The sequence below is a fragment of the Marmota flaviventris genome, chromosome 1 (genome assembly GCF_047511675.1).
Source record: "Marmota flaviventris isolate mMarFla1 chromosome 1, mMarFla1.hap1, whole genome shotgun sequence".
Lineage (NCBI taxonomy): Eukaryota > Metazoa > Chordata > Mammalia > Rodentia > Sciuridae > Marmota > Marmota flaviventris.
The window spans coordinates 108,402,346-108,415,651 of record NC_092498.1 but is presented as its reverse complement, the minus strand read 5'-3'; the positions used below and the strand labels follow the sequence as shown (position 1 = coordinate 108,415,651).

The 13,306-nt window shown below is 39.2% G+C and overlaps 1 pseudogene; it reads left to right on the top strand.

Annotated features, from left to right (window-relative positions):
- Positions 1-7,127: 7,127 nt before the first annotated feature.
- On the top strand, positions 7,128-12,968 carry LOC114103639 (DENN domain-containing protein 10-like; annotated as a pseudogene).
- Positions 12,969-13,306: the final 338 nt, after the last annotated feature.

Below are 13,306 nucleotides of genomic sequence, written 5' to 3'. Positions count from 1 at the left end.
AGTTCTTGCTGTGGTCAACTATTTTCTTCTTTACCCTTTTGGATACTGGAGAACTTTATTTCTTTTTCTTTTCCTATGTTTAATGTTTCTTGCAATAGGCTTACAAAATCCTTCTGAACTTACTTAATGTGGTAGTCCTGATTTAATAATTGCTTTGTTCCCATAATTGCATAATTATCACTTGAGAGCAGTTGGGTCTCTCCAGTCTGCATTCTGTATTTTTCTCTTCTATTCCTTGTTCCAACATTCTGGGCTGTGTTGGATCCCTAAGCTTGTGTTCCGTCTTGCCTCTTACCTTACTTTCAGCAGCGTGGGACAGAGATAAGGAGGAGAAAGCCTGAAGACCGACTGCCTCATCCCAAACTTGTTCCACCACAGAATAGCTGGCTGATCATGTTCAAGTTACTTAACCTCTCTGGGCCTGCTCTTTTCCCAAGCTGTGGCGATAATTCTGTATTTCAGTATATAAATGACAGCGTTCTCATAACTAGCTACAGGTTTTTTCAGGACAGGTCTTAGTTCTACAAAAGTACTCAAATGCCTGATAAGAAGAGCAAACAAAGTCACCTGCCACACTCACTGCTAGCTGCGTTTCTTCCCAGAGCCACCCTGCTCTAGGGTGAGTAGGGGTGTCTCCCAATCAAAAAGGGACATGTCCCCAACAGAAACATCCAGACACTCTGTTCTATTCTCTCCAAAACAAAGTGCCTCTTTGCTCACCAGAAGAAAGGGACAGACTCACCACCTAAAATCTGCCACCTCCTCTGCCTAAGAGCAAAGCCTCAGCACTTCTCAGCTGCTTTATGCCCATGACAGTAGGGGTACATTTGCATCCATATTCTTTTATTTTTACATTTTTTTTTGTATCTACCTCGCTTTAATTCAGAAAGGAATTAAGTAGACACACATAAATAGACACATACAGTTGCTAGTTGACACTGTTTGTACCAATTTCCTTAATAAACTCAATAAAATGCATTAAAATGAGGTGGGAAGAGTAAGACCATAGAATAGAGCAAGGAGCTGAATAATTAACAATCCACAAATTTGTGGTTCTCATTTCCCAACACATCTGGTGGCTCGTTTGGCAAGGGAAGAGAAACAATCTGTTATAGGATTCCAGGATCTAAGATGAAAAATAGGACTGAAATCGACACTTGAACCTGGGAGAATTTCTTCTTTGGGTCCTTATGAAAGGCTGCAAAATAACGGATGCCTCTAGCCTGTGTTCATGTACTTAATTACAGATCTATTGATTTATAGTTTCATTTTCTTATCTGAAAATATTAAAATTAGAATAATAACACAAGGGGATTTTCTTTCCTCTGGTCTCCGCATAATCCTCTATATCTCTCTTTATATAATAAAAGGTTTTAACCTGAAAGTAAAGTTTTCAAATGAACTTCCTGAGCCATATTTTTTTCATGTTGTGATTTCTTTTGGCATTTCCATTAAATTGTCCACATTCAAGCCTAGACCTTAAATGTGTTGGCTTGTGATTAGAAGGTTTGCAGGATTGATGTTGTATAAGCAAGAGGTTCTTTTATTTCCAGTGCATGTGGGCATTTTTCCTCATACATTTTTTTTTCAGTAAAATACATTGCGAAAAGAAAATAATAGAAACAAGGAGATAAAATATGCACTCTAAGGGTCTGAATATTCAATTTGGATCTGTGCATATTTTGATCTTTATTTAAGTGGATTCTTTCAGAACACTGCTATTTCCAAAACATCAGTGCCTTCCCTTCTCTCAAATTCCCTCTCTCATTTCCTTTGGATTAACTCAACCCAAGTATTGTGAAATATATGCACAATCAACGTGTGGAGTGGGTTTTGTTGCTCACAGCAGGCTACAGAAAACAGTGAATAATTTAAGGAATTCATTATTTAAGGATTATTAGTAGATACCCTTTAGAATCATTTTCTTTTACTTTTCATTGCTTAAATCCATTAATTTTTTTAGTCTCTAGAGTTAAGTAGGTTTAGCATGATATTTATTAAGGGGGAAAAAACACTCTAATATTTTTTTAAGGTTATGTCTGACTAACAGCCTGCTGGTAAAGATCTGCAGACCCACAAGAACCATCAGCCACCGACACACACAAGTTCCACCACAGCTTCTTCCTACCATCAGACTTCCCATCCTCGTGGTGTGGGAAAGGATATTTCTGTTGAACAAGCGATTAAGTATTTCCGAGTGAAACATTTTTGAAAACATAAGCATGATGTTTTCCTTTTGGGGGGCCTTCTTTCCGGAATTTCAGTGGTCCAGCAGTGACACCCAGTGGCTACAGACACTTTCAGGCTAAAGAATCTGTTCTTTGGTAAATGATAGAAATTGTACCACCACAGGGCATCCTTGGGCATCCGGTGATGGGAAAGATGGCATGCAAAGGAAAGTAGCCAATGCAGGATGGACAGCAATATGCAGAATGGTAAAGGGCAATTCTGCCCTGATGTCAACACGTTGCTGGCCACACCTGGGTTTTCATGAAACAAAAGGGCTTCCCAAGTACCACATGGTTGATAACATAGGTGAAAAGTACTAGTGCTATGATAAGCGCTATCCCCAATGCTAACTACCCCAGCAAGATCCACAGGGCCCAGGACGCAGAGACCCTGGCTTGTGAACTGGACAGCAATTCATGCAGGAGAAAGTTTGTTCATGCTGAACCAGACCTCAGAGATGACCAAGGCACTCTTTCATTTTGCAAATGCAACCAAGGCAAAGGGAGCTTGCACAACAAACACAGAACTACAGCCAGCAACTTTGTAGCTTAGTCAGAAATGTAGGTGGCTCACTTCCTGGGCCATCATTTTTTTCTGTGATGTCAAAACCTATGATCACCACCTTGAGGGACTGTATACGGAAAAAAGTAAGAATATGTTTTTTTTATCTCTATAGGATTTTAAACTGTTATAATACTGAAATTCTTAATGATGAGAGTACAATTCCATGTACTAAATGAGCTATAGATAAAATCATGAGCCAGAGATAGTGTGTTTGTATACTAAAATAAAGGTGGAGGTTGTTGGACATGGAGCAAATCTAGAGACACTCTGGAAAGTTGCAAATACTAGTGCATTTTTCAATGATGATCTGCTTTTTCCTACAAGAAGATCAGACTCTGGACTCTAAGCTTGGTACAAGGAACTTGGAGCTGTTTTACCACCATTAGGACACTCACATCCACCACACCTCCCCTTCGTGCCCAAAAGATGTTCTGTCTTCTACTCAGTTATAAGCAAAGCACTGAAATGGAAGAGCCATCAAACCTAGACCAAAATAACCAAGTAACTTGGGTGTGGATATGAATTCTATTGCCTACTAGTCGTATAAGTTTTGATTAACTTCCTTAAACATTCTGAAACCAGCTTCCTAACATATTTTCAAACAATAATACAGCTTACCTCAGAGAGTAATTGCTGAAGCTAATGATATGAGTGAGCTGAAAGTGCCCAGCATTTAATTATTTGTTTGCTGACATTTTATTATGAAAGATTTCAACTATATAGGAAAGTTGAAAGTGTTTCCTGGGATTACAGGCGTGCTCCACCACACCCAGCTAAATGCACTTCAAAGATGAAGATCTCAGTTAATTTCTACATGTCACTAACCAGAGTTCAAAATTTGCTCAGGTTCCTATTGTTTTTAATTTTGGAGATAAAGTTTTCATGCAATGAAGTACACAAATCTAAAGTGTGCCACTTGGTGGTATGTAAATCAACTTTCTGTGATCAAAATGCCTTATAACAACTTAGAGGAGGAAAAATTTTCTTTAATGGGTTCTGTTGTTGTTTTTCCTTCTCTTTTTTTTTTTTCGTGTGTGTGGGGGGGTTCCCCCCACAGAGCTGGGGATTTAAGTCTGGGCTTTAGAGCACAGTAGGCAAGTGCTCTACTACTGAGCCATATCTCTAAGCCAGAGAAGGAAAAATATGTTTTGGCCCATGGTTTCAGAGGATTCAGTCAATGGTGGATCAACTCCATTACTCTGGAACAAGGTGAGACATGGCAGAAGAGCATGACAGAGAAAAGTAACTCAGCTCCTGGAGGCCAGGAAGCAGTGAGAAAGGAAGGGTAAAGAGCAAAGATAAAACCTTCCAGAACATGCCTCCTGTGACCTGCTTCCTCCAATAGGGTCCCACCACCCAAAAGTCAATTTAGCTATTTGGATGAATCTACAGGTCAGAACCCTCATGACCAATCACTTCCCTGAAATCTTACCTCTGAATCTTGCTACACTGGGAACCATTATTTCAAGGCATAAGCTTTTGGGGAACATTCACTAACAGGTGGATTCTCATAAATGTACATATAGCACCCAACTCAAACCTCTGTCATAGTCCAGAACATTACCATCACCCCCATAAATTTCCCTTGTGACCCCTTCTGAGAAATTCCTGATCCATCCCCAAGGTGTAACTACTGTCTTGATTCCTTTCATCACGTTGACCCAAGTACCCAGACAGAGCCTGTGTCACTAGACTGGAGTGGCTTGGAAAAAACTCTCAAATATTAACTAAATCAATCCCTAAATAGATGTATTATTCATTATTATTTCATCTTTGTTTATAAAAGTGTAGAATCTATAAGATGACAAATGTATTCTCATGTACAACTCAAGTCTGGTAATCTTAAAATGAGCAAGAATCATTTTTGTATTGACAATGAAGAGTTCCACCACCAGGTGGCAGTAGTAGCTCATTGTGTGGCTTGGAGTCTCAGGATCCACAGGTTTTGTACATAAGAGTTTCCCATGCAGTGGTCACAGAAGTATATGCTTTTTGTTTGTTTGTTTGTTTTCTGTTTTAATTAGTTATACATGATAGTAGAATGCATTTACACACTTTGATATATCATACATATATGAGATATAATTTCTCATTTTTCTGAGTGTACTTGTTGCAGAATCATATTGGTCATGTAGTCACGCATATATAGATAATAATAATATCTGTTTCACTCTACTATCTTTCCTATCCCCATATCCCCTCCCCTCTCCTCCCATCATCTCCCTCTACCTAATCTAAGGTAACACTACCCTTTCCTAGTGCCCCCCCCACACCTTATTGTGAATTAGCATCCACATATTAGAGAAACAGTATATCATTCTTTCCATGGGTCTTGAGCATCCATGAATGTTGGCATCCATTGGGGGGTCTTACAACCCTGCAGAGATCCTAAGGGTTGACTATACTAACCACAATTTTAAATACCCTTCTTACAAAAATTATGTAGTCAAAACATTTGTCTTTGTATTCTTAAAAACTCTAGCTCAAAATCATCTTTTCCCTTAATCCAGTTGGTTTTTGAAATACGTGTTCTAACAAACACCATGAGGAGAAGTTATTTTGTTATATTGATTTTGTGAGATTAGCTTATTTCGCTTAGCATGATATTCTTCAACTCCAATCATTTACTGGCAAATGCCAAAATTTTACTCTTCTTTAAAGCTGAGTACCATTACATTGAGTATATATACCACATTTTCTTTATCCATTCATCTATGGAGAGAAACCTGGGTTGGTTCCATAGTCTAGCTACTGTGAGAAGTATACACTTTTAAAAACAAAAGATGCAAACAGTAATCAGATTTGCCTATGTTTATGGCTAGAATTTCTAAATTAGTAAATTAATGGGATACTGAAGAAATCCACAAAGAAGGCTGATTATTATTTAAGAAGTTCTTGAGGCCAGTTCTCTGGTAACCTGTTCTGGCTTCTGGTCTGCTACAGATCAGGGTGAAGAATACATTGCAGGTGACACTCTTCTGAGGACAGATTATATAGTGAAGATGACAGAATCAGATCCCAGAAGTTGGTGATACTTACAAAGGTTTAAAGAAAAGACCTCACTGAATCTTCAAAGAATGACAGTGAGATGGTGAATTTGCCCATGCGGTCTCCTTTCTGCCTCTCAAGTTATGACTTAAATTCACAAAGAAATGTGAAAAGAATAGAAAACCTGCATCTGGACTGAAGAACTGGGAATGGTTAGGATCCACTTAGAAGAAACAATAAAGAACAGTTCAGAACAGTTAGGGAGACTTAGGGAAAGGTGCTGAGGACCAACTCACAACACATTAATACATTTCAATAAAGTTTGTAATGTCCTAGGAGTGAAGAAAAGGTTGTGTTAGTAGTCTGCTGCATGACCACAAAAGAAAGAACCAGAACAACAAGAACAATTTTAAAAAGCCTTCAAGTGATAAGAGACAGGGGTGTGATGCACATCTTTTCAGTATTGCATTTCACTGTAATGTTCAATATGAAGACAAGCACCCACAATTAGAGGATGCTAAGGAAGAAGATTCTTGTGTCAAGGGATGGTTAGTCCAAACCAGTATTTTGCAAATTGTGGGGCTTGTACCACTTGTACATGTACCATGATTTCCACATAAGAAGGGATGATTTTAGGTGGTGCTTAGAGATACATAACAATAACACAAGGCAACAAGTGTAATTATGAGAATCCAGGAGATGAGCTTTGTGAGATCTTGATTCATATGCTACAATTAACCACCAGCCCAAGTAAAACTGAGAGAAAGATTGTTACAACTACAAAAGGAGCTTTTCCTGAAGTCTCAGCATCCCTCACTCCTCCCAATCTGCCTCAGCCTGTCCCCATCACAAAAGGCCACCCAAAGCTACACCAACCCAAGCCAATGCCCTACAAAGCTCTTCATGGTTCTCTGGGAAGGAGATTTATGTTCACAGTAATAATATGAAGTTTTCTTATCAAATAAATATAGTTAAGTAAAATGAGTAAAACAATTCTAAAAATAGTAACAAAAAAATAGCATAAGTGGCAAACTCAGAAATGGCAGAAATGTGAAGGGAATACACAAGTGACCAAAAGTTGAAAAAATACTAAAGGGAACTTTTCAGTTTCACAAAAAAAAAAAAATTATATGGTCAATACTTTAAGGAAATTCTTACCAGCAGCCTAGCTCAGGGACCTTGCCTGGATCCCATCTGGCTGGATTTTGCCACCTGCCTGCATAAGAAATACACAAAAGACAGAAAAAGGAAAAGTGAACTTTATGAGTTTGGTCCAACTGTGGACAAAAGCAACTAGGTTACCTCTCCTGCAGCTTCCACAGAAGCAGTTACATTTTATAGAAACAATGTCAGGTAATACACATATGTAGATTCAGTTGGCTGAAAGAGAGGGCAAAATGGCACAAAGAGCAGGAGCTATACAGACTGGATTTAGTTAGCCTGTGCTGGACAGGCCTGGGGAGGGGTGATCCAATCCCAGCTTCCTTTTTGTTTTATTCAGCTTTTCCACTACTGAAAGACCCAACTGGAACAACTGTAGAGGAGGAAAGGTTTATTAGGAACTCACAGTTTCAGAGGTCTCAATCCATAGACCGCAGACTCCATTCCTCAGGGCTTGAAGTGAGGCACGACATCATGGTGGAAGACTGTGGCAGAGGGAAACAGCTCACATAATGATCAGGCAGCAGAAGGAGAGAGAGAGAGAGAGAGAGAGGTCTCCACCTGCCAGATACAAATATATTCCCCATAGCCTTGCCCCCAGTGAACCACTTCTTCCAGCCACACCCCACCTGCCTCCAGTCACCACTCAGTTAATCCCATCAGGGATTAATTAACTGATTAGGTTAAGGCTATAACCCAATCATTTATCCTCCAAACCTTCTTTCATTATCTCATACGTGAGCTTTTAGGGGACACCACATCTAAACCATAACACTTGTCAAGTTAGTTCCTGGGGGCAGGGAGTTACAGCCCTCTGCCTTCATTCTGAACATGACAGAGTTATTCTCAATTTCAGAAGAGCACTCAAAATTTATTGTTTCAAAATTAATAAATAATTAAAACCACTGACTATGCTCATCCATTTTTATTTTAAACCAATACAGTTGTTATTTATTTCCTCTTCTTTAGAATCTCAGACATATTTTTTTTCTGCTTATAAAGTCCATCTTATGATGAAGTATTACATTATGGTGTCAGCTTGTCCAAACTCTCTTTAGAGATGATGTCTATTAAAACTAAAGTCTATTAAAATGATCATATATATCCCAAGTAATCCTAGTAGGACATGATTGTACATCTCAGCATGAGTGCCCCACTTTTCATTGATGCATAAAAATATTAATCATTTGCAATAAGAGTTAAGCTTACCATAACCTATTCTATTATGAGAAAATTTATTTTGATTCCTTATTTTAATATGTGATAAGAAGCCCATATTAGAAGGTCATCGTGATTAAACAAACATCAAGTCCTTAAGAAAATGATATAAATGAACAGAAGTTAGTTAAAGGGCCAGTTTGTCTTCTTCAAATACTTTCAACTCAGGAAGTCCATCCAAAAGGAAAGTGAAAAAAAAAATTCAACTGTGGAAATGTGGGCAAACTAATATGTTTGGTTTATATTAGAAATCTTTGTAAATGTGCATGTGTATTTCCTTTGGCTAAACTAATTCTGGGGATTGAACCCAGGACCTTCTGTGTGTGAGGCAAGTGCTCTTATCATTGACCTACATCCCGAGTCCTGGCTAAAGTGAGATATTGAGAAAGTTTCTCTCTATGTGATTCAGCTGCTGCTTGTGACAGTGTTCATTATCCAAGAAGTCAAATCAGATATCCTTTTCTCTCCTGAGAAAGTGACTTAACAGGAACTGAGTGCTGGTTCATAGTCACAGCCCTCCCCTCATCTGCTGTCCTGCTCACTATCCCAGCTCACCAGGTAGATCAGGAGGTCCAGTAACTTACCCAGATCCACTCAGTCTGCAGAGGCCCAAGCCCTCCTGCATTCAGACACAGAGCAGGTGGGTGACCTTTATCACTCTCCTTCCCTTTCTTCACAGATGAGGAAACTCAGCATGGTTAGTAGTGACAAAGATAGCTGCAGCTGAGGTGGTGGACACTCAGTGGATGCCCAGAGTCCAGATGACGGAAAAGGACACAGATGAAGAAGTTCTGTGGGGATGGCCTTTTTCTTTCATGACAGCCACTTTAAGCAATCTGCTGCTCAGAAAATGCTACCCCGTGGGTGAAGACAAACTTTTCTATCCCTTTGTCTTTGGTCAACACAGAAGAACCTGGTTCTACATCACAATTGAAGTTCATGTTCTTCATCTTTGAAAAAGATAACTCATTTTTGTGTTGTTCTAACCACCAGAGTTCAACCCAGAGAAATATGAGACTTTCATTAGGAGACTGTAGTAACATGAGAGCCCAGTTAAAATGATGCAGAATTTCATTGTGGTTCTCACAAAATGGATGTTCCAGAGTGCAAAAAAAAAATTTAAAAAGGCTCTTTGATGCCTGCAAGGCAAACCAGGCAGGCTCCATCAAAGACACTGTGTCTAATTTGGAGTGGAAGCTGTTAACTTATAGCACTGATTCTACAAAAGAATTGTTGTCTATCATCCCAAATTAAAAGCTCTCGGAGTTTATTAGAACTCTACCAGCCCTGGTATGGCATCCTTAGGATCACACCATCCTTCATTCTTATGAGCATCTCTGTGCAAAGGAACTGGAACCCACGCAGGTGTGTGCAAGGTATACTGCTGGATTTGCAGACTTAGAAGTGCACAAGATAATAGATCTCTGGGCTGGAGATACAGCTCAGTTGGTAGAGTGCTTACCTCACATGCACAGGCCCTGGGTTCAATCCCCAGCACCACTAAATAAATAAATAAATAAACAAACACATCTCTGATGTGTTTGTGAATCTGATGGAGAGTGAGGCCATCATTTCTTCACTCAAGAAAGAGGTCATGCTGGGTGCGGTGGTGCACACCTGTAATCCCAGTGGCTCTGGAGGCAGAGGCAGGAGGATCAAAAGTTCAAAGCCAGCCTCAGCAATTTAGTGAGGTGCTAAGCAACTCAGTGAGACCCTGTCTCTACTAAAATTCAAAATAGGGCTAGGGATGTGGCTTAGATATCCAGTGGCCCTGAGTTCAATCCCTGGTATCCCGCCTCAATAAAAAAAGAAAGAGAACAAGACAGTGGGCAAACTGCACAAAGAAAATTTTGTTTAAGGATCAGTTAAAGGATCCAGAGAAGTCAGACAGCCAAATTATACACGATGTTCCCCTAAAATCAAAATAAATCAGCTGCGTGCTGCATACAAACCTAGTGACTCAGGAGGCTGAGACAGGAGGATCACAAGTTCAAATCCAGCTTCAGAAATATAGGAAGACTCTGTCTCAAAAGAAAAAATAAAAAGGGCTAGATATTGACTCAGTGATTAAGTGCCCTTGGAGTCAACATTCAATACCAAAAAGAAAAGAAAGAAAAAATCATCACCCTCCTAGCACCATTTCTGGAAGTTTCAGACAATGGAGAAAAGCTATTCCTCAATTCTAGGCTAAAGCAAGACGATTTCCAACAGCAAATGTTTGCTTATCATTTAGTAACAAATGCTGAGAAGCTCACTGTGTGGCAGAATACGTGGCCTATAACCAAAGAAATCTCTCCTTTCACACTGATTATTCATTAACTATGTAAAATATTGACAGTAACAGAGAAATTTGTTATTTCCAATAATTTATTTGAAAATATTTAGATTTGACCTGAAAAACAATGAAACACATGAAAACACCTCTGATTTTCTCCCAGATGGTTTATTTCTTGCCTACTATAAATGTTGGATAAGTGCTGGAAATACATGTATCCCTCGTTATAAAAGGCCCAAGGTCCTAAAGGAAGTGGAAGAAGCTTTGTCAAGCTCTATTGCAAACCACAGCAGATGTGAAACCTTCACTATAAACTCCTATTTATCTCATGGTATAGCCATAAACTAACTTTTTGTCCAAAAAGTTTGCTTTGTCCAAAGTTTTGCTTTGTATTCATCTAGGAAGAACTTTAATTCTACCTTTTGAGCCAAAATGCCAAGTTTTCTGCAGAACTATTCAGAAGGTTATTCCAAAGATCCTACCTCTTACACTTTCTTGCAAAAGAAAAATTCTTTTTCTTGACCTTTGAATGTTTTACCTCAATTACGAGGGTTTTGCATAGATTTTAGATGTGAGTAGAGAATTTTAATTATTTGTATGTGTCACCGAAGTGAGCATTTAGAAACTGAGGCCATTAGTTCTCTTCAGTTAACCTTGTTGCTAGCAATATTCTTTTGGAAAAGTTATGAGTCCTTACATGATAAATTAAGAAGCTCTTTTTGAATATAAATTTCTGCAAAACTGAAAAAAAAAGCCTTTGTGTAATTGGTAAAGAAGTGTGAGAATTAACTTTTTACAGAATCAAGAAAACCAAAGAATATCTTCAAATGAATTCAGTTAAGACATTTGGCCACGTTACCAAGGGGACTGTTCTTGTTCAGTTAAGTACCTTTTTTTTTTATAATTGGAGACTTTAAAAATTGCCAAATAAGCAAGGAAGTCTAAATTATGTATTCATTATTTTATTACATGCTTTCATATTATTAAGAAAGATTACTTTCCATTCAGTACTATTGTTCAAAATCTCACCTAGAAACATGTTTTGCAAAATATGTGTTTTAGCTTTTTCACTGCTGTGACCTAAAGACCTGACAAGAACAATTAGAGGAGGGAAAGTTTATTGGGGGACTCATAGCTTCAGAGGTCTCAGTCCTCCATTCTTCGAGGCTTGAGATGAAACAGAACATCATGGCAGAAAAGTGTGGCAGAGGGAAGCATCTGGGGACATGGCTCCCTGAAGCAGAGAGCATTATTCAACAAGGACAAAACATAAGCCCCAAAGGCACGTCCCAAGGACAACCTCCTCCAGCCATACCTTACCTGCCCATAGTTAGAAGTCAGTTAATCCCATAGGGAATTAATACACTGATTGGGTTAAGGCCCTCGTAACCCAATCATTTCACCTCTAGGCTTTCTTGCATTGTCTCTTACATGAGCTTTAATTCTACCTTTAGATGTGAGGGGACACCTCACATCTAAATCATAACAACATGTTTTGCAAAAATTTGTCTTTATTGAATCTTTACTTTTTTGTTTCATTTGTAAAGTGAAAATTAAAATTAGCCTCTTTCCCCTTGTTAGGTAGAAACAGGGGAAGAAGAGAAAAATAATAATAAGATAATGTTTTCAGAGGCAAACAACTGCAAACTAAATCTGCACTTTTTAAGAACATGAAGAAAAGGAAAAGAAAAACTCAAGCCTAGAAGAAAAGCAGCTTTTCTAAAAAGTGCACAGCACAAGTACTGAGGTCCAAACAGGACTTTTCACCTTGAGTTCCATCTTTGTCTTGTATTTTTCCACAAGGTTATAATTACCCTTCAAAGTGTTTTTCTCCATTGCCTCCTCATGTACAAAACATCCTGCCACTAGTACTATGATGAATCCATCTAGTTTGTTACATACATACATTTGTCCTAAACTCCTCAATTCCTTGTGAGGAAACTTAAACTTCTCTTTCCTTGCTGAGTTCCTTGCTAACTTTGGACCTGGACTTCTTATTAAGCCCAATCCCTCTGCTTCTGCATTTGACCCCATCTGACCTGCCACTCCAGAATGAACTCTCCCACCAGCACCAGCACCCACCAATAGCTCCTCATTCCACTATTATTTCTTCTGCCTTCCACTCTACCCCAGCTTTCTACCCTCCACTCTACCCTTGCATTCCTGTCTTAGCAGATTGGTCCTCAAGCCTGATTTCCCCGCTCCCTTGAACACACAGTCAGGGTACATTCTGCATGCCCCTTGCATCTCGGTGGTGGTCCTGCAGTCCTGTACCCAGTGGTCAAGGAGCACAGTGCTGTGTCCTTCTCAGAACTTGGCTGTGAGCAGTAGCCATGCCCTCCCCAGGTCCTCCTCGTTCACTTCTGGGCTAGACAGCAGACTCCTTCCCAGAATTTGTGCTCCAGGAAGAAAGAACTATGAGGCTAGGCATGGTGATTCTGGCCACCAACCCACCCCGAATAATTGCATGCATCTTTTTTGTATCTTTCTGCTCTTTTTCCCTTATACAGGCTTTCTCCTCAAGCCATTCTAGCTTGTCAACATCTTTTCATTCTACAAGGAAAATATCTTTTCTGGTCCTCATTTTTTCATAAAAAATTTGACTCATTTTTCTCCATTACCACAATAAAAAAAGAAAATGCTGGAAATTAACCTCCAAAGCATCTGCTTCACTATGTTCACTCCTTAATTTTTCACTCTCTGGCTTCCATCCAACCCTTTAGCACAAACATTGAAACCCCTTTCAAAGGTCATCACAGAACCAAAATCCACTTGCAACTGCTGACTTTTCTTGACCTGGACATCATCATGTTGGGTGCCAATGTTGACCAATCCTTCCTTGAGATGCAAAAAGGTTTTCAAACTTCACTC